The sequence below is a fragment of the Chrysemys picta genome, chromosome 13 (genome assembly GCF_011386835.1).
Source record: "Chrysemys picta bellii isolate R12L10 chromosome 13, ASM1138683v2, whole genome shotgun sequence".
Classification (NCBI taxonomy): domain Eukaryota; kingdom Metazoa; phylum Chordata; order Testudines; family Emydidae; genus Chrysemys; species Chrysemys picta.
The window spans coordinates 42,700,887-42,722,389 of NC_088803.1; the positions used below are offsets into that span (position 1 = coordinate 42,700,887).

Below are 21,503 nucleotides of genomic sequence, written 5' to 3' on the forward strand. Positions count from 1 at the left end.
AAAAAAAAAAAAAAACACACACATCACGCCAGCAAGCCTTAAGGCTTGACTATGCTTCGAAATTAAGGCAACTTTATCTAATTTGACTTTGAGCCCCCAAATTAATGAAGTTGATTGTGCGTGGACACACTATGCTCATTGTCTCGATGGAGTATGTCCTCACTAGCAGTGCCTGCATCAATGCACAAAGCAGTGCATTGTGGGTAGCTATCCCAAAGTGCAACTTGCCGCAGTGTGTTTGGGGAATTTTGTGCAATGCCTCATGGGACCAAAACATTGTGGCAGGGGAGAATGGGAACATTGCATCAGCATCCCATGATGCACTGCGCTCCCTCCCTCATATCAATGGCAAACAACCCAGTGGTTTTCGCGCCTTAAAACTGCTGCGCGTATGCCATAACCCCAGAAGCATGGAGAATGCTCAGTTATGCGCTCTTGCTGTGAGCATCTCAAACACCTCGCGCCTTCTCCTGCAGTATTTCCAAAGCCGAAGTAGAGCCTGCCGCGTGGAGCATACCAATTGCCTGCAAGCAGCCCTGCTACAAGCCATTGAAAAAAAAATTCAGTTACTGTTGGCAGTCACAGAGCAGTCGTAGTCTGTAGAGAGCCGTTTCTGGTCCCGTGAAACAAGCACTGACTGGTGGGACCGCATCGTTTTGCAGGTATGGGATGACGAGCAGTGGCTGCAGAATTTTCAAATGCGGAAGGCCACCTTCCAAGAATTTTGTGCAAAGCTTTCCCCTGCAGGGCCATTAATTGACTTCTGCTATGAAGGGTAGCGAGTCTGGGAAATGTGCATGTGTATGGTTTTGCCGCGATGGGGTTCCCTAATTGCGGTGGGACGATAGATGGCAGCATATCCCCATCTTGGCACCAGACCACCTTGCTAAAGGAGTACATAAACTGAAAGGGATACTTTTCAATGGTGTTGCAAGCACTGGTGGATCACAGGGGGCGTTTCACTGTCATCAGTGTAGGATGTTCAGGAGGCGCGTATCTTTAGGAACTTGGGTCTGTTCAAAAAGCTGCAATCCGGGACTTTCTTTTCAGACCACAAAATTAACACTGATGACGTTGAGATACCTGTAGTTATCCTGGGGGACCCAGCCTATCCCTTGCTCCCATGGATCATGAAGCCATACACCGGCCATCAGGACAGTAGTAAGGAACGGTTCAACTATAGGCTCAGCAAGTGCAGAATGGTGGTTGAATGTGCCTTCGGTCATTTGAAAGGGCGCTGGAGAAGTCTACTAACAAGGTTGGACCTTAGTGAGGAGAACATCCACATGGTTATAGCTGCCTGCTCCATAATATCTGTGAAAAAAGGGGGGAAAATTTTCCGCAGGGGTGGGCAGTTGAGATGGATCGCATGGCAGCCATTTTTGAGCAGCCAGACACCAGGGCAATAAGAAGAGCACAGCAAGGGACACTGCGTATCTGCGAGGCTTTGAAAAGAGTTTCAGTAATGAGTCACAGTAATGTGAGTTGCTTGTCTACACTGTGCTTTTCCAAACCTTCACCTGGCTTATATCAAAACCTTCCCCTCCCCTCCCCTCCCATCCCATCCCCCGCCCAAGCCCACTGTTTCTACTCAATAAAGAACATTTATTCCTTGAATCCATTTACTATATTTAACATACATAAGTAAAGAGGGAGAATAGAAAAAACAGTAATCTTGGGGAAAAGGGTTGTAAAGTTGGAAAGGGGGAGAAATATTTTCAGCTGTGTAACATAACAGTGCATTCCAGACCATCAAAGGTCTGTGAATGGGCGCCTTCTGTTCCTTGTATCCTTCCTCCTCTCCCCCCACTCCCAAGTTAAGTGAAAGGGATAATGGACTTTTCCCCCACACCTCATGGAACGCTTTGGGGAGGGTGATTCTGCATCAGGTGATACTGGCTGGCTGTCCACCAGGGTCTGCAGAGGGACTCTATCCTCCTGCTTCTGTTCCTGCAATTCAACCAGACACCTCAACATGTCTGCTTGGTTCCTCATAATCTGAAGTATCTCATCCTGCACCGCATGCTCTCACTCATTGGAAGCTTTCTTGCTCTCCATGTCCATGTCTAACTTCTCGGACAGTGAAATCCTCCATGATCTCAGCTCGGTGTCAGCTGTCCTGGAGGCGTTCATTATCTCAGGGAATATGTCCTCGCGCATTCTCTTTCTCATCACCGAAAGTCTGCTTTCAGGTGTTGATGACAGGCCGAAGGACACATTTCCAGCTGTCAGTCAGGGGAAAAAATAAAGAAGGCATTCTACATGAATAAAATGTTTCCATAGCAAGGCCATTTTCATTAAAAAAAAAATTACACTAGGCACAAGCCATAACATAATCAGAATCCGTAACTGTTCACTGTGCTGTTTTGCTGCTCCAGCCATAGTGAGTATGCCCCCTCCCCCCAGGTCATGGGTGACCGCGCTTTTAATGACGTTTATGGCAGGCTCATATCAGGAACAGAGGTAGCTAGTTGAACAATGGCCCTTCCCTGTAGCACCATGGGAAGCTGTTTATGAATGGGGGGGGGGGAAGAGAGAAACGTTTTCACTCCCGAATTGTGAAATCTCTCTTGTGGGGCCCGAGTCCCCATCAGCCACTTTAAACTACTTACTGACCCATGCCGAGCACAGTAAAGGCACATTAGCTGTCGCATGGTTTGGCCATCTGGAATGTGGGGGGCGGGGTGGATTTACGTGACCTTTTGTTTCCTGTGTAAGAGCAAGTTTAATGAGAACTTTCCCCGTTTCCCCTAGGCGACCTTATGTGATATCAGTCTCCTGAGGGTAACAGAAGTGGAAAGGAAAGAGATGTTGCAAGCGTCTGGCTATAGACCTGGTCTTTATGCTGCTATGCTGTGTACCGCAATGATGCCAGCAGAATTACTTCAGGAGTTGTGTGGGAAAGTGTCCTACCATGGTGGAAGAAATAAGACTGCCCTGCTCAAAAGCCTTCTGCAAAGGATTGCAGAGTATCTCCATGAAAGTTTCCTAGAGATATCCATGGAGGATTCCTGGGCTCTCTCAGTCCACATAAACAGTCTTTTCTAGGGGCCACACTCTGCGTAGCTGGAGCGGCCTCTTGTAAGCAGAGAACCACAGCACCTCACTTTTTCTTCACAGTACACATGCAATAACACCAAATGTGTGTGCCCACTAAAGTTTAACTGGACTTTCATTGTATCTGTATACTCACCAGAGGTGCCTTCCCCAGCATCATGGTTGGCCACCGTGATAGCCTGCAACCCACAGGGCTCCAGCGTTAAAAATATTCCCTGGCTCTCAGGGAGAATGGATCCACCATTCGCCTGTCTCTCATTCTCCTCCTCATCACCATATCATCCTCCTTGTTGTCCCTAGACTCACAGTCCTATGAGGTGTCCACATTGCTTGTGGGGGTGCTGGTAGAATCACCCCCAAGAATCGTATGCAGCTCATTGTAGAACCGGCACATGTGGGGTTCAGCATCAGAATGATTGTTCACCTCCCTTGCCTTCTGGTACGCTTGGCAAAGTTCTTTTATTTTCACACAGCACTGCTGTATCTCCCCCATTCCACAAGCAATCTTTGCATAGATGTCAGTGTTTCTTCTGCTGGATTGGAGCTCTGCCTGCACAGACTCTTCACCCCACACAGCAATGAGATCCAGCACCTCCTGTGCAGACCAGGCTGGAGTCTCCATGATCAGCTGTGCTCAAGCTGGCACGCTCCCAGTGCTGATCAAACAGGAAATGGGAAATCAAAACTTCCGGGGGCTTTAGCAAGGGAGGTGCTGTTTCCTGTGTACATGGCTGCAGTGCAGCAGAATTGAGAATGATCTCCAGAGCGGTCACAGATGAGCATTGTGGGACACCACCTGGAGGCCAATTAAGTCGAATTACACAACACTGCGTCTGCACTACCTCGCAGTCAGCCCTTGAAAAATGAACTAAGCGCCACGCCTCTTGCAGAGGTGGATTACAGAAGTCGACATCAGAGGTGACTTAGGACCTGGTATTGTAGACACATACATTAACAGGTCATCTTAAGGCGTCTTCCTTCGACCCAACTCTGTAGTCTAGACCAGGCCTTAGAGGCTGATACAGATTCGTGGGGCTCACACTGCTGGGCTAAAATAGCAGTGTAGTGTATATTAGATAGACAAGGTGGGTGAAGTAATATCTTTTATTGGACCAACTTCTGTTGGTGAAAGACACAGAGCTCTTCTTCAGGTATGGAAAAGGTACTCTCAGTGTCACAGCAAAATGAAAGGTGGAACAGGTTGTCTAGCATAAGAAATTAGCACATATTGTAAAGGACCATTCAAGGTAGAGTGGCCCGTTAACAGCTCTGCAGTCATAGTACTGAAAGAGGGGGTCAGTAAGTTACAGTTGGTTGTAATAAGCCATAAATGTACTGTCGGTTTAGTCCACGGTTTTTAGTGTCTAGCATAGCGTGACGGGTCAGAGCGGCCCCGCACTAGTACAGCAGGGGTTAACCCTTCCTTCCTAGCAGAGGAATCCATGCCCGGGAAGCTCTGCTGGGCATGCTCCAACTGGAGAACAGATATAAAAACGTGCAGATCAGATCAGTCGGGGCTGACCACCGGAGGAGGAGGACGCATGCCACTAGCTTCTGTGGAGGGAAGGCCTGCAAGCCAGGATCCGGGAGTCAGTCAAGCTGAGGCACTACCTGAGGCCCCGACAGAGGACATCCCAGGGGAGGAACAGACCAGAGGACCCCCCGCCACAGATGAACTGGTATTCACGGTAGGAAGTGACCCAGGGGAACTCTAGAGACAAACACCATTAGCGCTATATTGATGCTTGGCGTGTTGCGGGTGGATCCCCGCCGAGCGAGGGGCAAGGAGAGCTTGCCACTAATAGGGCCCTGGGTCGGGGCTCGGTGGAGAGGGCGGGCCCGAGTCCCCCTACCCCCTCACCCCTGAACTGTGAGGGATCTTATATGGACTCCGGCCGCTAGGCCATGCTACCTTGCTCGTAAGGGGGTTTATATGGACTCTGGCCATTGGGCCAGGCTATCCCGCTCGTAAGGAGGTGTATATGGACTCTGGCCGCTGGGCCAGGCGACCCCACTCATATGGGGGTGTATATGGACTCTGACCGCTAGGTCGCGCTACCACACCAAATAGGGGTGATAGTAGGGAGAAAGGCCAAGAGGCCGTCACTGACCGCCCGCAGAGAGATGGATGTTAGAACTTGAGTGGTGAAGCGCCGGCACCCCATCCTACCCCTGCCACAAAGGGGCGCTGGGAACACTGTCTGCCACACATAGTAATAAGTTTAAACTCCCACTATAGTGTATATTGTCAGGGCCAGGCTGGCCTTACAAGCACAGCACAAACAGGCACTCTGACAGTTAGCACACAAAATGGAAGACAACCAACATGGAGTTCACCATTCAATGCAGACTTGCCTCTCGGCGCTCTCCCCTCCCCCATCCCCTCCCGCCCCCCCAATCACCAGGTGTATGTACAATTAACCCATTTTTCCATATGGAGAAACTGAGGCACAGAAATGTTAAAGTCCTGATTGAAGCCACTGGCAGTTGGATTGGACCTCAAGGGATCAATCCAGTGTGAAGCTCAGAACAACTCATGAAGTTGGTGAGCACGTTCAACTGCCATTGAAGTTAACAGGAGTCAAAAGTTCTAAGCATCTTTCAGGATAGAGTCCTAAATGACCTGCCCAGGCCATCTAGCAACCCAGTGGCAGAACAAGGAATAGAATCCAGATCCCCTAAAACATGGGGCTGAGAGTTATCTTCCCCCCCCCACACACAATTTTATAATTATTTTTAGACTATTTAGAGATACATGAACATTCATGAAATAAAAAAGTCCAAAGTTTGAGGTCTCCTGTATTAAATTAACTTCAAAATAAAGCTCTTTAAAAGATTTTAGGTAGTTTTGCAAAACTGGATATTTTTGCGTGGAAGTGGGCCCACTTGCTCCCAGAGATGAATTTGTGTTGATACCCTGTGGAAAGACATTTAGTATAAAAATGAAGTTTGGGGAGATGTGGAATGTTCTAGATGACAAACATTCTCCCTGAAGATTCTAAGAGGGGAAATGGAATTTTACACTACACAAATCCTCTCTGGAGTTCACCTGCAGTAATTTAAAGCCCAGCTAGCCAGCACCAGCATCACTCATGTAAACAAAGTTTGACCACATCTTAGCTGGTGTACATCAATGTAGCTTTACTGAAGTCAGTGAAGCTACATTGATTTACATCCGCTGAGGATCTGGCCCCAAGTCGTTTTTCTGCTGCATACTGCACGTTTTATTCAGATTCTTGGTCCTTTATGGGTTGAAAGTGTGTCATGACTGGTCTGACCAAGTTTAATGCAGAGGGCCTCAGCCAGTGGTATCTGAAGCAAGGCGAGCTGATGAAAAGAACTATTGACTGGGATAATTCTAGAAATACCCAGGCACGCCACACGGTGGTGCCAGACCCCACCTTACCATCACTAAAGAGGTTTTAAAAAAATCCAGCTTGCAATGCGGAGTAAAACTAAAAGCCATACATGAGTGTTGTAACTAACACCTTAGGGATGCAGATCAGCCTGTGAGCAAAGCCCATTACATAGCACTGCAAGTTAACCAGTAGAGTTTCAGAGCTTCCAGTTACCCCAGAAAGGTTCTCCACATTGGTCCCACATGCACCTGTTTTAGGGGGTGCATTGAGGGCAGGCTGCTCAAAGCACCATGCTAAACTGTGGTCCCCTTGTATGATGAAATAACTGTTGAGGGATAAGGCCGCTATTCCAGCTTCACTAGTCACATCGCACTTAATTAAGGGCTCTAAAATTACAGCTTTGCCTCCTCTCCGGTTAACAGTGCACCTACACTGCAACTGCGGGGCGCGACTGCACCTCGCCTAGACTTACCTGGGCTAGCTCAGGTATTGATGCAGTGAAGCTGTGGCAGCAGGGGCTGTACTAGCCTGACCAGAACCCTGGGTAATTAATTACTCAGGCAGCTAGTCCATGCCAAAGACTGCTGCTGCTGCAGGTTCACGGCTATTGGTTAGCAGGGTTGTGGCATGTCTCTGCCAGGCCAGAGACAATGGTGAGTGTTGCTGATCACTGACCAATCATCTATTCAAAGTAAAACACCTTGAGATGCTTGCTTTGCTCTACCTGGGAGAAGACACTTCCTCCTCTTGTCTGAAGGGAGGAGGAGTAATGGAAAATCACGAAGAGGCAGAACAAAATGAAGCAGGCGGCCCCAGCAGGAGTCTATAAAGGGTGTCCTCCTGGGAAGGGGAGGGGGGTGTACATTGAGGGAGAGCCATTTTGCACCATATGAAGAGAAGGGAGACTGGTCAGGGATGGAGTAGGCAGTGGGGTGGAGGACCCTGCCTGACAGAACACAAGTGATCCTCCAAGGGAAATGTGAGCTAGACATTGCGTTCGGGATATTTTATGGTTTTGTATGATCTATGCTCTCCTGTGCTTTGCATAATTAAAATAAAAGAGCATAAAGATGTTAGACTGGGCTGGGTTGGGGTGGAGGTGGGGGTGGACTGCTTCAGAACTACTGTGTGCTCCTGCGAGAGAAACTGTAAATCAGAAACTTCTCACCTTTGGGAGGAGTTCTGTGTAGACCACGTTCAAGTACTGGTGAGTCTCAAGAGTCAGCACTACACCTGTAGGGGCTCGGTAGCTGAACAGCCGGTTCCAACAATCAGAAGGGGGGTACCAGATAGGTCTGCTCCTTGAGTGTGTCTCTAGGGACCCCGAGATTGGGGCAGTGGCTAGACTTTGTTCAGGCTCCAGAAACTTAAAACACCACAGGATCCAGAGCAGAGAGGCTTGGATTCCCATTCATCAGTCCTCATGGGTGCCCAGGAAGGGGCACTCACTAGAATCTGAAACACCTGTAGAATAGAAACCTTTTAAACAACTTTAAGTGAGTCACAAACTCCTTTTCCTGTGTTTTGACCCATTCTAGATTCCAGTTCCTTCTCACTCCATGGGTAAACCTTACAGAGGAAAATAGTGGAACTTGGCAAGAAATGGTTTTCCTGTCCTGTGAGACTGAGCTTTTACCTTTTTTTCCCTGTCCTGAAAGGGGATGAGAGGTTGAAATTTTGAGTGTTCAGACTGACCAAAAAAAGTGAGATCAGATCAATAGACAGGTTTCATTTTGAGAATTTTGAAAAGTTTTGTTTTGATTTTTTTTTTAAACCAAGTAGAAATTAACTAAAATTTCAAAACAAAAAGTGGTTTTGATTCAAAAACCAAAAACCAATTTTTTTCCAAATCAGGAGAGGTGTCAAAACCGACCCTCTCTCATGAACATTTTCAGTTTTGACAAATTGAGATTTTTCCAAGGAAAGCATTTGGTTAGAAAAGTCCTGACCAGCTCTAGAAAATTCTACTCCTAGGGAAACAAATTAACGCTCAATGCAAGTGTGGCAGAAGTGAGACCTTACTGGTCTATGTCTAGCTTCATTTCTAGAAGGTTCATTCACACACACTTTGTTTAAAAACCGAGACCCAGTCTACACTTAAAATTTAAGTCAACATAACTGCATTGTTCAGGGGAGTGAAAAATCCATACTCCTGAGCAACATAGTTATGCTGAATTGACACAGACACAGCTATGTTGATGGAAGGATGTTTGTCAACCTAGCTCCCACCATTTTGGTAGCTCGGGTCCTACACGGTAGAAAAACCCCTTCCGTCAGTGTAGGCTGCATCTACACTATGGTGTTATGGCAGCATAGCTACGGCTGTCCCCACATAATCCAAGCCCTCAGTGACTAGGGCTAAGAATGAAATGTCAGGTTTCCATTGATAATTTTCATATCTTGTTTGATTTTCAGTCAGGCACTTAGGACCCAGTTTTCAAAGTGTTATGCACACAATTGGGTATCTAACTTGTACATGTAATTACTGCCATTATGTGCTCTGGTTAGATAGCTGTGCAAGCAAAAGACCACTTACCCACCTAGTTGGCAAGCTGAATGTCCACCTTACCTTTTCTCTAAATACAACCATGGTAACTGCGTGAATAGGTTAAGCATACAGTTATGCAGACATTTGCAAGCTCAGCTGCATCTCTTTTTTGAAAATCAGGATCTCTGTATCTAATGGGTCAGTTGTACCATTTTACTGAGCGTTCACATGCAACCTGACTAATCAGCATGCAAAGTACAACTTTACACATCTTGAATGCACTTTTTGAATCAGCTATGTCAGTGTAAACTTTTGATGGATTAATGTTCGAACGTTTAGGTGACAAGCCTTGTGGCAACTGTAGATCACCGAGATGGTAACACACAGAGAACAGTTCTGCATCATTGAGGTGTAAGGGACATTCTTCAGCAGCAACAGAGGAAAGATTAAATGAACTAAACCAAGATCTCAACCTGCTGCAGTATAGCTGATTTGCCCTCCAGGAAGTGCCTATCATTATCCTATATTTTAGGATGTGGGAAGCACTCTGCTGCACTCTCTGCATGTATTTTTAGCCTTTTTCCCTTTACGAATTACAGCCACCAACTGTTTGTCCAATGGCCAATTTTCACTAAAAGCTTTTCAAAATTCCTGCCTCAATTTCACCAGAATTACCCATCATTGGGTTATTACTTTAAAAAAGCAGGGGGGGAAAGGTTAAGTCAGTCTCATTTAGTCTGAGAACATTTAGAGATTATAAAAGAAAAAACTCACCCGCTTTATGTGGATTCATAAAATCTTACTGAAAATGTGAAGCCCAGACTCAAAGATTGACCACAGATTTCTGTATTTTGGGGGGCCATGGTAAGATCTTGTGGTTTACACACTTGACTGAGATTTGTTAGATCTGGGTCTTATTCTCACTAATGCCACAGTTATTCTATGCGCTCTTAGCTAAGACAATCTTAATGTGCCTTTTCTGTAAAATGGTGATAAAACTTCATTTCTCCCACCCCATTGGACTGTCTTGTTTATTTAGATAGTAAACTCTTTGGGGCAGGGACTCTCACTCTGTTCATGATTATGGCAGCTACTACAGATTATAGGTACCCACTATAGGTTGCAGCAGAGGGTGGCAAACAATTCTGCTAGTACTCCGCACCATGGTCACTCCTGAACTTCCACAAGATCCAATTAATCTGGGCTCGCATGGTGGATTGAATGCAGAATTTGGCCCAGATCTCACACATGCAGAAAATGCTTAGCAAGATATGTAAGTAGCACAGTGCATTTGTTATGATAAGAGCAGATTTATCCATCAATATGGTGACAGAACCACAGAAGTCAGAGACAAGGAGAAAGCCGTGTTAGATCTTCCACCCTGTCTCCCCGCCAATGCTGCTTTAACAGTAAGGCTCTTTAGGATAACAATGGAACCAATCCTGTGCCCAGTGAACCCAACAACAAAACTTCCATCAACTTCAGAGCTGTCTATTGATTTTATGCAGCCATCTCACAGCGCCTTGGGAAGGACAAAACAAACAAAAAAATTAAACACACATTATAAAGCATAGATTGATTATTCAAATCAGAGTAATATTCAACTAAGTACTGTACTGAAAGTGTTGAAAAGAAATAAAAGGCTAATTCTTCGCATAGTGTAAATCAACCAGCTTGCACCAGTTCAGGAACCCATCAAGAATACCAAGGTTATAAAACATTAAGTTCTTAACTGAAATTAATCAACAGAAGTGGCCTTGGTGAATTCAAATTAAATATAATGTTCCTTGCCCTCAGGAATTATGTAAAATGAATGACAGATTAAGCTTCGCAGGACACCACTTTATCATAACAAGGGGTCTGCTCATGTTGAGTGCCAGATTACTTTCAGTATATTGAACAGAAAAGTACCACACTGCAGCTGCTAATTATAAACAATTGTAATATATGAAGAATGTTCATATATTAGGTGCGCTATAAACCCATAGTGAGCGATTGGTCCCCAGCCTGAGGAATGTAACATCTAAACAGATCAGGCACACAAAGGATGGTAGGGGAAATAGAGGCAAAGACAAGTGAAGTGATTTGCCCAGGGTCACAGAGCTGGTCAGTGCTGAGAATCAGTGTGATCAGATCCTACCGTGCTATTTCCACAGGCAATATTGCCACTGTGATCCATGGCAATGTGCAAGTGACCACATGTATTTTGTTTTTATTTACAACAGTAAGGAGAAAAAATGACTGAGAAATGGCTTCACTGTACAGTCGCTAAGCACTTTTCATGCATGTTTATTATCCACAGGTAATATGTAAAAGATTGCATGAACAAGACTGACAAGTGTATTATGACTTTTATTTGAAGAGGTTCCTGTGAATTGTGCAAACTAGATACAATCAACTCAGGATTGAATAAGGACTGGGAATGGTTGAGCCATTACAAACATTGAATCTATCTCCCCTCGTAAGTATTCTCACACTTCTTATCAAACTGTCTGTACTGGGCTATCTTGATTATCACTTCAAAAGTTTTTTTCTCTTACTTAATTGGCCTCTCAGAGTTGGTAAGACAACTCCCACCTGTTCATGCTCTCTGTATGTGTGTATATATATCTCCTCAATATATGTTTCACTCTATATGCATCCGAAGAAGTGGGCTGTAGTCCACGAAAGCTTATGCTCTAATAAATTTGTTAGTCTCTAAGGTGCCACAAGTACTCCTGTTCTTTTTCCTATCATACTTCCTTCTGGATCCACATAAAAATTAAGGCAAATACCAGAATTTCCAGCCCAATAAGCCAAACATTGCTAGAAATATGATGCATGAATCTGGAATCCAGAAAAGTGAAAGGCTCCAACCGTGAAGGAAGAATGTCTTACATCTTGATACTAGTGCTGGACAGGAATCAGTGGCAATATTGCCTGTGGAAATAGCACAGTAGGATCTGATCACACTGATTCTCAGCACTGACCAGCTCTGTGACCCTGGGCAAATCACTTCACTTGTCTTTGCCTCTATTTCCCCTACCATCCTTTGTGTGCCTGATCTGTTTAGATGTTACATTCCTCAGGCTGGGGACCAATCGCTCACTATGGGTTTATAGCGCACCTATCACACTGGGGCCTCTATCTCAGTTGGGATCACCCACTGCTACTGTCTCACAAACAATAATCTGAATAAAGATTGAATAGGAACTTCTGGATTTGGCCTATATAATAAATAATATCAACTGACTTCTGGGGGAGTGAGGGTCATTCAGCACCATCTAGGATCAGACCCTTTGGCTTTTCAATTCAGAGCATACCCAATGTTGGGATTCCCACAGAGATCTTTTCCACTTGGTTTATCCAGAATACCTCATCCGTTCTGGAGAGCACTTCATCCAGTTCTCTGCTATTCGAAAAAACACACCTCAGTTCAACTCCAGCTCATCAGTCAGGTCATTTTATTAGGCATGTAACAGCTCTGAGCCCATGCTAGCCAGGCCAAGATGCAGGGGTTTTAGGTACAGGGTGATTCCACAATTCCAAATCACATCAGAGTTTATATGCATTTTCCCTAGCTACTAACATCTATACTTACTTAATATAATTGGATCTTTACAATGTCCAGATATGTAAGGACCAATCACTTATGTACTCACCCAGGGGTGAAAGTAACTTACAGGACTTACCGGTACTGCCAGAGTCCTGAGGGTGGCGTGGCCTCAACTGGATGAGGCGTGGCCTCAAGATTTAAAGGCCCTGGGGCACCGGCTGTGGCTGGGAGCCCCAAGGCCTTTAAAATCAAACCAGGGCTCCCAGCTGCAGAGGTGGCTGGGAGCCCCCGGGACTCAGGGGCAAATTAAAGGACCCTGGGCTCTGGCCGCCGTGGAGCTGTGGGCCCTTTAAATCCCAGCCCCAACCCGGCAGCCAGGCTCGGGCATGGATTTAAAGAGTCTGGAGCTCCTGCCGCTGTGCGGAGCTCCGAGCCCTTTAAATCCCGGCCCCAGCCCGGCTGCAGGAGCTGTGGGCAGGATTTAAAAGGCTTTGGGCTCCCCACAGCAGCGGGGATCCCAGAGCCCTTTAAATCCCCGCCGCGGAAGCCGGTGCGGTCCGGCACAGTGTACTGGCTACGGCTTACTTTCACCTCTGACTATGCTATGTTTAACCTGTATGCTCAAAAGGCCTGTTATACTTCCCCCACCCCCCTGTTTTGGCTCCTCTCCCTCTAAATACCTGTGAAGTGGCTTTCCCCCTCCCCCTCCCCCTCCCTCCTGGAATGCTTGTGGCATAAATGGGCTGGTTAAACAGCTGGAAAATCAGAAGAGCTCCCAGGTAGATAAGGTGTCTGGGACTCTAATTAGGCAGCACTCACACACCCACTGCATGGACACTGGCCGAGGTGGAGTGTGACCAACCAGACGCGGCCAAGTCATCTCTAGTTGCAGGTCATAAGGAGCAGGTCCTTAAAAGGGGAAGGGGCCCATGTGCTCAGCAATGCACTCACAAGCTTGTACCTCCCGTGAAGCCCTTTGCCCGGACCGCTTGGCCAATGGTTCATCGCATTGCATTCCATCGTGCCTCGGGAAGACTTACCTTCATCGCACCGTCCATTGTTGCGCTGTAGGACACTTACCTTGAAGGATCCTGACATCTCCAGTGCTGTGCTGTGAGTGTCCTGGGAGCGTGAGAGTGTGAGTGTGACCCTCCCTCCGCTCACTTCTTTTGAGTTAGCTATCATTATAATAAATGTGCTGCTTTCTGCCTACCTGGTGGGTCATTAGTCCTCTCTAAGCTTACTAGCTGGCCCAATTTCAGGTAACAGGATGTGGTAGCTGAGTAACTCACCTTATCTATCTGTCAAGCTTTTCCCACTTCTCAACTAGCCTGAAAACACTGTCTCCAGCACACAGCCTGTCACACCCTCATTTACAGTTTAACCTTGTACTCAAATCAGCTATATTCAAGTTTCCTCACAGCCAACATGATCTGTCTACCTCCTACTACCCATAACCAGCGTTGCAGGTCAACGGGAATGGTTAGAGAACACTGCTGCCCAGATTTTCCATTGACAGCTGAGGTGATAAGAACCACTGCTAGTGATAGGTCACCAGTGAAACTGACCAGAAGAATGCAGCTGTGTCAATCACATATGCATGTCTTTCTCCACAAGTCAGAGGTCATAACTGATCCTCAACATTTATTACTCTAAAGCACTTAAAGTCTATTGACTAGGACACAGAATCTGCAGGTGCTAGCAAGTGTTTTTCAATCAAGTATGAATGTCTCCTTTTGGAAGTGGAAATTGTGTTGAGGCTAACATGGGGGGAAAAAAAAAAAAAAAGACTCAATTGATAATCAGCCAAAATCTGTTCACCCTTATTACTCAGATACTGGTGGTTTCTTTTCTTCACAAAGCTAGTCTTTTCCACTTCTATCCTGTCTCTTTATCCAGCCAAAGTTTAATGGGGGAAGCGATAGCTCAGTGATTTGAGCACTGGCCTGCTAAACCCAGGGTTGTGAGTTCAATCCTTGAGGGGGCCACTTAGGGATCTGGGGCAAAATCAGTACTTGGTCCTGCTAGTGAAGGCAGGGGGCTAGACTCAATGACCTTTCAAGGTCCCTTCCAGTTCTAGGAGATAAAAATAGGATCTCCATTAATTTATTTATTAATTTAATTTACAGCTGATGGGCCAGATCATTCACTGACATAACTATACCTCAGTGATTTACAGCAGATAAGAATCTAGTCCCCAGATTTTAGAAATCTCTTCCAAAAAACCTAGTGCAAGCAGATACAATTTACATCGACTTTAACAGAAGCTGAAGACACTTTTGGCTGGAGCTGAATGTAGCCTCAAATATGGAATAACTTTATTAGATAGAGATTATAAAGTGCATGACCCAGGTTTATCTGAAAAAGCACAATAAAGTACTGATGATATTTCTTGCATATGAAATTCTGTAGTATGTGGATCTGGTAATGCTAATGAATGTCAGGGAGTTAAAAAAAATACTCCAGCAATGCTCAGATTTGCACTGCTCTATTAGAAAAAGTGTCCAAACCTGGAACCAGAGAATGATCAGTCTTAGCAGTACTAGCGTATGCTTTGTCATAGTAGTTCCAGAGGAGCTCATTGCATGACTTTTTCATTGGTTTTGGTCCTCATGTGATTCCTGCTCCCAGGCTCACTGAGCTTGGTATTCGCCTATACCTAAACCCCAAAGGGAAATTCAATCCAAATCAATCCCATGGTTTTATGTCAAACAGTGACATTTGCACCATTTCATCCCAAAATGATAAATATGTTTGCTTGAAACTGGGCTTGGGTTACTCAAACGGATTGTGAATCCTAGTGAGTCTTTTAGAGAACATGGTCTGGGTTTTGGATTTGCAACACTTTTCAAGCACTCTATTATCTACCATTTGCAGGATGCTCTGTTGAGAGCCACTCCTGGTGTCTGCAAGCCACCAAGGCAGTCACGGCGTCAATAGTGCTGGAAGTTACACACGTGTTTGGAGTTCCTTGCTGAATTGGGGCTACAGGGCGACAGTTGCTTTAGAAGTGTGTAGTAGTAGCCATAAGACTCCATAGCTTGTATAACAATTTTGTATGTTAGCAGAGCAAAGGTAGTCTTATCAGATATGACCTTTTCTATAGAAAGAAAAATTGAGTGAACTTTTAATTTATTTCTGTAGCTATTTTTTGCAGGTGGGGTTTGGTTGGTTTTCCCTCCCCTTGCCTGTTGTTCCCTCCACCCCCAGCACCTCTTGCATAACCAATTGCTTCATCATCCTTTAAGTTCTTTTAAATTCTCCTATTCAGTCTCCCACAAATAGCCTCATTGCTGAAATACTAGCAAGAATAAAGAGAAAGCATAAGCATGTATTGACTGGTAACAAAAGGATTGAAACTCACAGCAAAATGTTAATTAGAAAGATTTTTCATTCAATAGCCTCACCAAGGAAAATGTTTAGAATATATCGTAACATGTATTTAGCAGTAAATGCCATGTTTTCTCTTGCTCTCCCTGAGGACTGAACAATATAGGTAGTGAGGGGAAGTGGAAGACCTGTCATGATATAAAAATAGAATTCTTAAATAGTAAAAACACCACTTTTAAAAAACAGGTTGAAGATATTAGAGGAAAACAAATTCACTGTACAGTACTTTATTGGCAATAATGTAGATGCAATAGTAATTAAATATAGTTCCTCCTCACTGGTAGCTGAAGTCGATCAGACAGCTAAACAGAACTCTATCATTTAGCCCACCATAGATTGCTGACTACCTGAAGCTGGGGCGGGGGGGGGGGGGGGGGGGGGGGAGGAAATATAGAATGAAATTGTGGCCCCACTGAAGTCAATGGGAGTTTTGACATGGACTTCCATGAAGCCAGGATTTCACCCTTGGTGAGGAGGACAAAGTATTCCTGAATGCCTTCTTACAGTACACACTAGATCATATTACAGGAGAAATCCTCTGAGCATGGGCTGTTTTGTTTACATATTTTGCCCTCAGACCTCAGAAGAACTTTGATAACAGCCATGAGTGTTCCTGGAGCCATCATTAAAGTGTGGAGTGAGAGATGTACTATGTTTACTACCAAGATGAGGGATTTAAGGACTGGGGATTAATTTTCTGTTTGTGGGAGTTACTGCTTAACTTTGAATGCTGGTGGCTTCCTCAGAATGTAAGGCATGCCATGGTATAGAACAGGGGTAGGCAACTTATGGCACGCATGCCAAAGGCAGCACGCGAGCTGATTTTCAGCGGCACTCACACTGCCCAGGTCCTGGCCACCGGTCCGGGGAGCTCTGCATTTTAATTTAATTTTAAATGAAGCTTCTTAAACATTTTAAAAACCTTATTTACTTTACATACAATAGTTTAGTTATATATTATAGACTTATAGAAAGAGACCTTCTAAAAACATTAAAATGTATTACCAGCACACAAAACCTTAAATTAGAGTGAATAAATGAAGACTTGGCACACCACGTCTGAAAGGCTGCTGACCCCTGGTATAGACGGATATAAGTCATGTGCCTAGTACTTCATAAAGTGCTGAATTGAACATGGCATGACAAGATGACTAGTGGCATGATTACTACATATATGATTACTGGCATACTACAGATGTCCTTAGACAAGGGGTAACAATTTTAAAGAACCTAAGGGACTTAGGGGCATGCCACTTTTAAGCACCTAAACCCCTTTGAGACTCTAGCCCAAAGTCCATTTTGAAAATTACTCAGATGCCTAAGTCAATTAGGCACTTGAAAAAATTGCATCATAGGGCTACAAAAATTGTTTCCCCTAATCAAAAAAACATTTCAGTAGTATGCTGGCATTTATACAAAGAACAGTTCCAGCAGTAGAATTTTGGCCTCTAAACTCTTTGAAAAGTTATCTTTACAAGTGGGCCAGGATTTCTGGTTTCTAGCTATCCAAGGCTTTGAGGAGGCCTTCAAGGTAAGCACCACAAATGATTTCAGGAGGAAAAAGGGCCAACCAGCCTCCTGAAGCCCAGAAAAAGGCAAGCTCTATGGAGAACTGCCACCCACAACTGTTCATTTAGACTTCAGATTTCATCTGTAGGGCCAAAACACACCACACTGCACAAAGGAAAAATACATAACATCTGTCTCATTCCCTGATCACACTACACATTGTGTGTCTGAAGACTTAAGTATATTATAGGAGAAGAGTAGGAGAGAGAGCTGGCATTGTGCTTTTGCAAACAGGAATCAGGGCATTTTCTGACTATTGTTGGGATCCACTAGGCATAGCTACCAGGTAACTCGGGAGAGTGGAAGGCCAAAAGTGCCGATGAAGCTCTTTTGTTCTGGGTCTGTGAACCACAGTGACTCCATCTTGGGAACTCTCACCTACTTCTATGAGAACTGCTTACATGCTCTGAAGCAGGCTGAAGCAGAAATGTATTGGTCAGCGTTTCTGGCAGATGGCTGCAGTTTCACTCACACTAGCAGAAATAATAGAGATAAGGAGGAGGGAACAGAGAAATAGTTTGCAGTTGCTTTCCCATATATCCCCAAGGTATTTAGGGTAAAGGGTCAAGGGATGTACCTTGTTCTTCCTTCAAAATGATAAGTGTATCCGCAACAGATGTCTCTTGTATCCCCCCTCCCCAAAATATTATATGTATCCTGTGTAACCTATTATCTATCGGTCAGCATAATGACGCAAAAGAATGAATGCTAAGTTGTTTGTCTCTCTGTATAAAAGAAGCTCAGTTGTGCTTGTAAGGTGTGTCTCTTCTGGCATGAGTCGAGGAGCACCCTCTCAGCTGACTGACAAATAAAGGACCTGGTACCCGTCTTCTTGTCTCTCCGTGCCTCCTTGGTGTAATTAGGTAAGCTCCGGGGGGAAACGGGCCCTATTTGGCCAACACTATCCAATCACAACTAGCAACATGGCTGTCCCTTCTGATCATGTGAAATTGGCTTAGCCAATCAGGGACCCAGAAAGTCTTCCCTGCACCTTTTAGACCATGGGAACTTTTGTAACAAACCTAAAACAAACTGAGGATAAATCAGTGAAATGTGATGCTTAGGATGAAAGGTACACAGAGCCAATAAATGTTCATACTTTAATGCCTTCCATACAAACCCAAAGTTAGGTAAGGTTCATGAAGTGTTCGGTTTACTTTGCAACCATATCATTCCTCACAGGTCAGCCCTAGTGGATCATATTGCAGAATTGGGGCCCTAGTCATTATTATTTAAATTTGGAGTCAAAACTGAACAGAGAAGGGGAAATAGCTGCATAGCAACTAAGAGTGCAGCTAGCAAAGTATTATTCATTCAGCACATCAGGGGGTTCAACAATAGTTTTGACAAAGACTAGGTAGTGAATTTGCTGTCTGAACTCAGCTGGACACTACACAGTGAAAAAGAGAACGTTATTTCTCATTGTGTGTCAGACAGAGCTCTGTTTCTAAGAACATTTGAGGAGAGTACCAGGAAATTCATCATGGACTGCAGAACCTTGGAGGCAAGGAGAGAGCTATTTCACTGATTGATTTTAAAAGTAAAAAGGTTATTTAAAATAATGGTTCTGTACTTTAACAGAGCTGCAGTGAGCTTGAGATTCAAACAGGCCCCACTACGCTTATAACTAGAGCTGGTCAGGAATTTTTCCAATGAAACTTTTTTTGTCAACCATACCAGTTCAGCAAAACCAAAACTGTTTGAGAGAGAGGATCAGTTATAAACCTCCCAACTTGAAAAAAATTTGAGAAGTATTTCAGAGGTGCCAAAATATTTCATCATGATTGTGACAGGGTTGGGACTCACCACCACAGTGCTCCCTACTGGCACACCTGGAATTAGCTCTGTCCTCTGCAGGGCTCCCTCTGCCGGTGGTGTCCCATCCATTGTCTGCTCCCCTGTTGGTGTCCGGACCCCTGTTGCTCCCCGCTCAGCGGCGTCCTCTTCAGGACACTGCCCTTCGGCAGTGCCCAATGTTCTGGTCTCACCCCCTTCCAGGGGTCTGGTGTTATCAGCAGTCCTCCATCTGCACCTGTTCTAGCAGCCGGCTGCAGCCTCAAAGTGTAGCCCCTTTGTCACAGGAGCCTGCCACAGCATGTATCAGGCCACGCTCTTCCCCAGCCATGTGTAGTACAAGGGGGAACCCAGGCCCACCCACTACTCTGGGTCCCAACCCAGGGACCCTCTAGCAACAGCCTCCCTGCCCTCCTTCTCTCCCCTTGTCAGACTTTTGTCCCTGGGCCACTTTCCCTTTGGCCCTGTGCACCCGCTCAGCCCTTTGTAGCAAGGCCTTCAGCCTGGGGCTTTCCTTGGCTAGAGCTCCCCAGCTCCTGCGGCCCTTTCCCAGCACTGCTCTGCCCAAGATGCTAGTCTCCTGCTCCGGAGACAGAACTTCCCCCATGAAGGTCTGGGACAGACTGCTTGCGTTTCTCCTAGGCAGCCCTTATATAGGGCCTAGCCCAGCCCTGATTGTCTGGCTCTAATCTCAGCCCTGATTGGCTCTCAGTAAGCCCTTCCCTAATTGGCTGGTGGCCTGTGCAGCTGCTCTGGCCTACTCTAGCCCTCTCTCTCATGGAGGTGGGACAGCCATCCCACCACAATGATATTTCTAAATACAATTTCTGGTTCAAAATGACTTTTCCATTGAGAAAAGTAAGCTAATCACAATTTAAATTTTTTAAAAGGGAGGGGGGGTAGAAAGGGTTGAAGTCAAAATGAAATGTTTCAAAGTTAGAACAAGCAAAAAGTTTTAATTGACCCAAATTGAATAATTTTCCAGATTTTTAATTCACAAACACATTCAAGTTTTTGACTTTTTTATTTTATTTTTTTTTTTAAGGATTTTTCCCTAAAAAGTCAAAATCTTAATTTTGGATGGGAAAAGTGTTCAAACTCAAAAACAGTCATAGGCCAATGTATCCAGGTGCTGTCCTGGAGTGCCCCATTGTGGCCTAGGGTGCCCCAGTTTCCATCTGGGGTTCCCAAAAATTATCCACTCACAGCAAATTTTGAAAGTCATACTTCCCTTCTCTTGAGATCTAATATAATCAGTATAATCCACCTCTCTAAAGTGACCCCCTTTCACCAAACCCCAGGTTCGATGTTTTCATAAGCCTCCTTCCGATACTATATGGTTCAAATCCTGGCCTCCCTGGCTTGCAAGATCACTCCTTTAGTTTAGGGTTTCCACAGCCCTGCTCCTAGGAATGTGTCCTATGAGTCCTGCTTCCCCAGCCCATAAACTCACCCCTTCAGATCAGGGTTTCACAGCCCTCCTTCTAGGAACTGTGTGCTGAGTTCCTCCCCTTTCCTGGCTCTCAGTAGTTCCTCATTCAGAAGGCTTGGAGCCTCCTTTTAAGATTCACCCACCCAGTCATCTGACCAGGCCCTTAATCCATCCCAGGTGTGTCCAATAACTCCAAACACCTTTCTGGGCCAGCAGGGAAAGAGGAGAAGCTTGTCCTGTCCAGTATGTGAGGCTACTAGTCCCAGACCCTTAAAGGAGCAATAGCCAGAGTTTTCCCTATATCTTCACATTCCCAGACACTAACTATTCCCAGGGACCATCATCCCCTCAACCAATGTCCATTTTAGTTATCCTGGACACTTGGAATGGGATAACTACACTGGTCTCACGTTACCACCTTTAGTGTTAAAGGGCCAGTAACCCATTACAGACAGGAAAACTGTTTTCTACCCAAATCTACTCATAACCTCACAGAGACTCATCAAAACACAAGAGCGAGAGTCACAAATCAACCACCGAGTCCTCTTAAATCTCCATCCATTTAAACTGGAGGTTCCAATGGAAAAGAGAGAAATAACTCTCCAAATGAGCAATATGGTTCATGATCTCATCCAGGGGCCAGTCTGACAGCCTCCTTTGCAGCCACAGAGGACTTCATGGAACTGTTGTGTCGAGGGCAAGACTGGGGATTCCACATAGTGGTCTGTGCCAGCTCCATGGTGTTTGTGCTGTGACCCCCTAGTGTTTGGAGAAGGAATGGGCTGGAACAAGCAGTCTGTGCTCCCTTGCAGGTTGTTGTCTCATTTCAAGTAGCAAAGGTTACAGCAGCCACAGGAGGGATGAAATCAATGGGAGTTA

General features: G+C 45.3%; 1 long non-coding RNA gene across 2 annotated transcripts; it reads right to left on the reverse strand.

Moving 5' to 3' along the window:
- Nucleotides 1-1,658: 1,658 nt before the first annotated feature.
- LOC135975358 (uncharacterized) lies at nucleotides 1,659-20,864 on the reverse strand. Of its 2 annotated transcripts, none has more exons than XR_010592308.1 (3): nucleotides 19,231-20,862; nucleotides 7,585-7,880; nucleotides 1,659-2,225 (listed from the first exon to the last, which is right to left on the reverse strand). It is a non-coding gene; the product is annotated as an uncharacterized LOC135975358 (long non-coding RNA). The 2 variants fall into 2 exon arrangements; XR_010592309.1 differs by lacking the exon at nucleotides 1,659-2,225 and adding an exon at nucleotides 5,475-5,974 and having other exon boundaries at nucleotides 19,231-20,864.
- Between the last annotated feature and the right edge of the window lie 639 nt (nucleotides 20,865-21,503).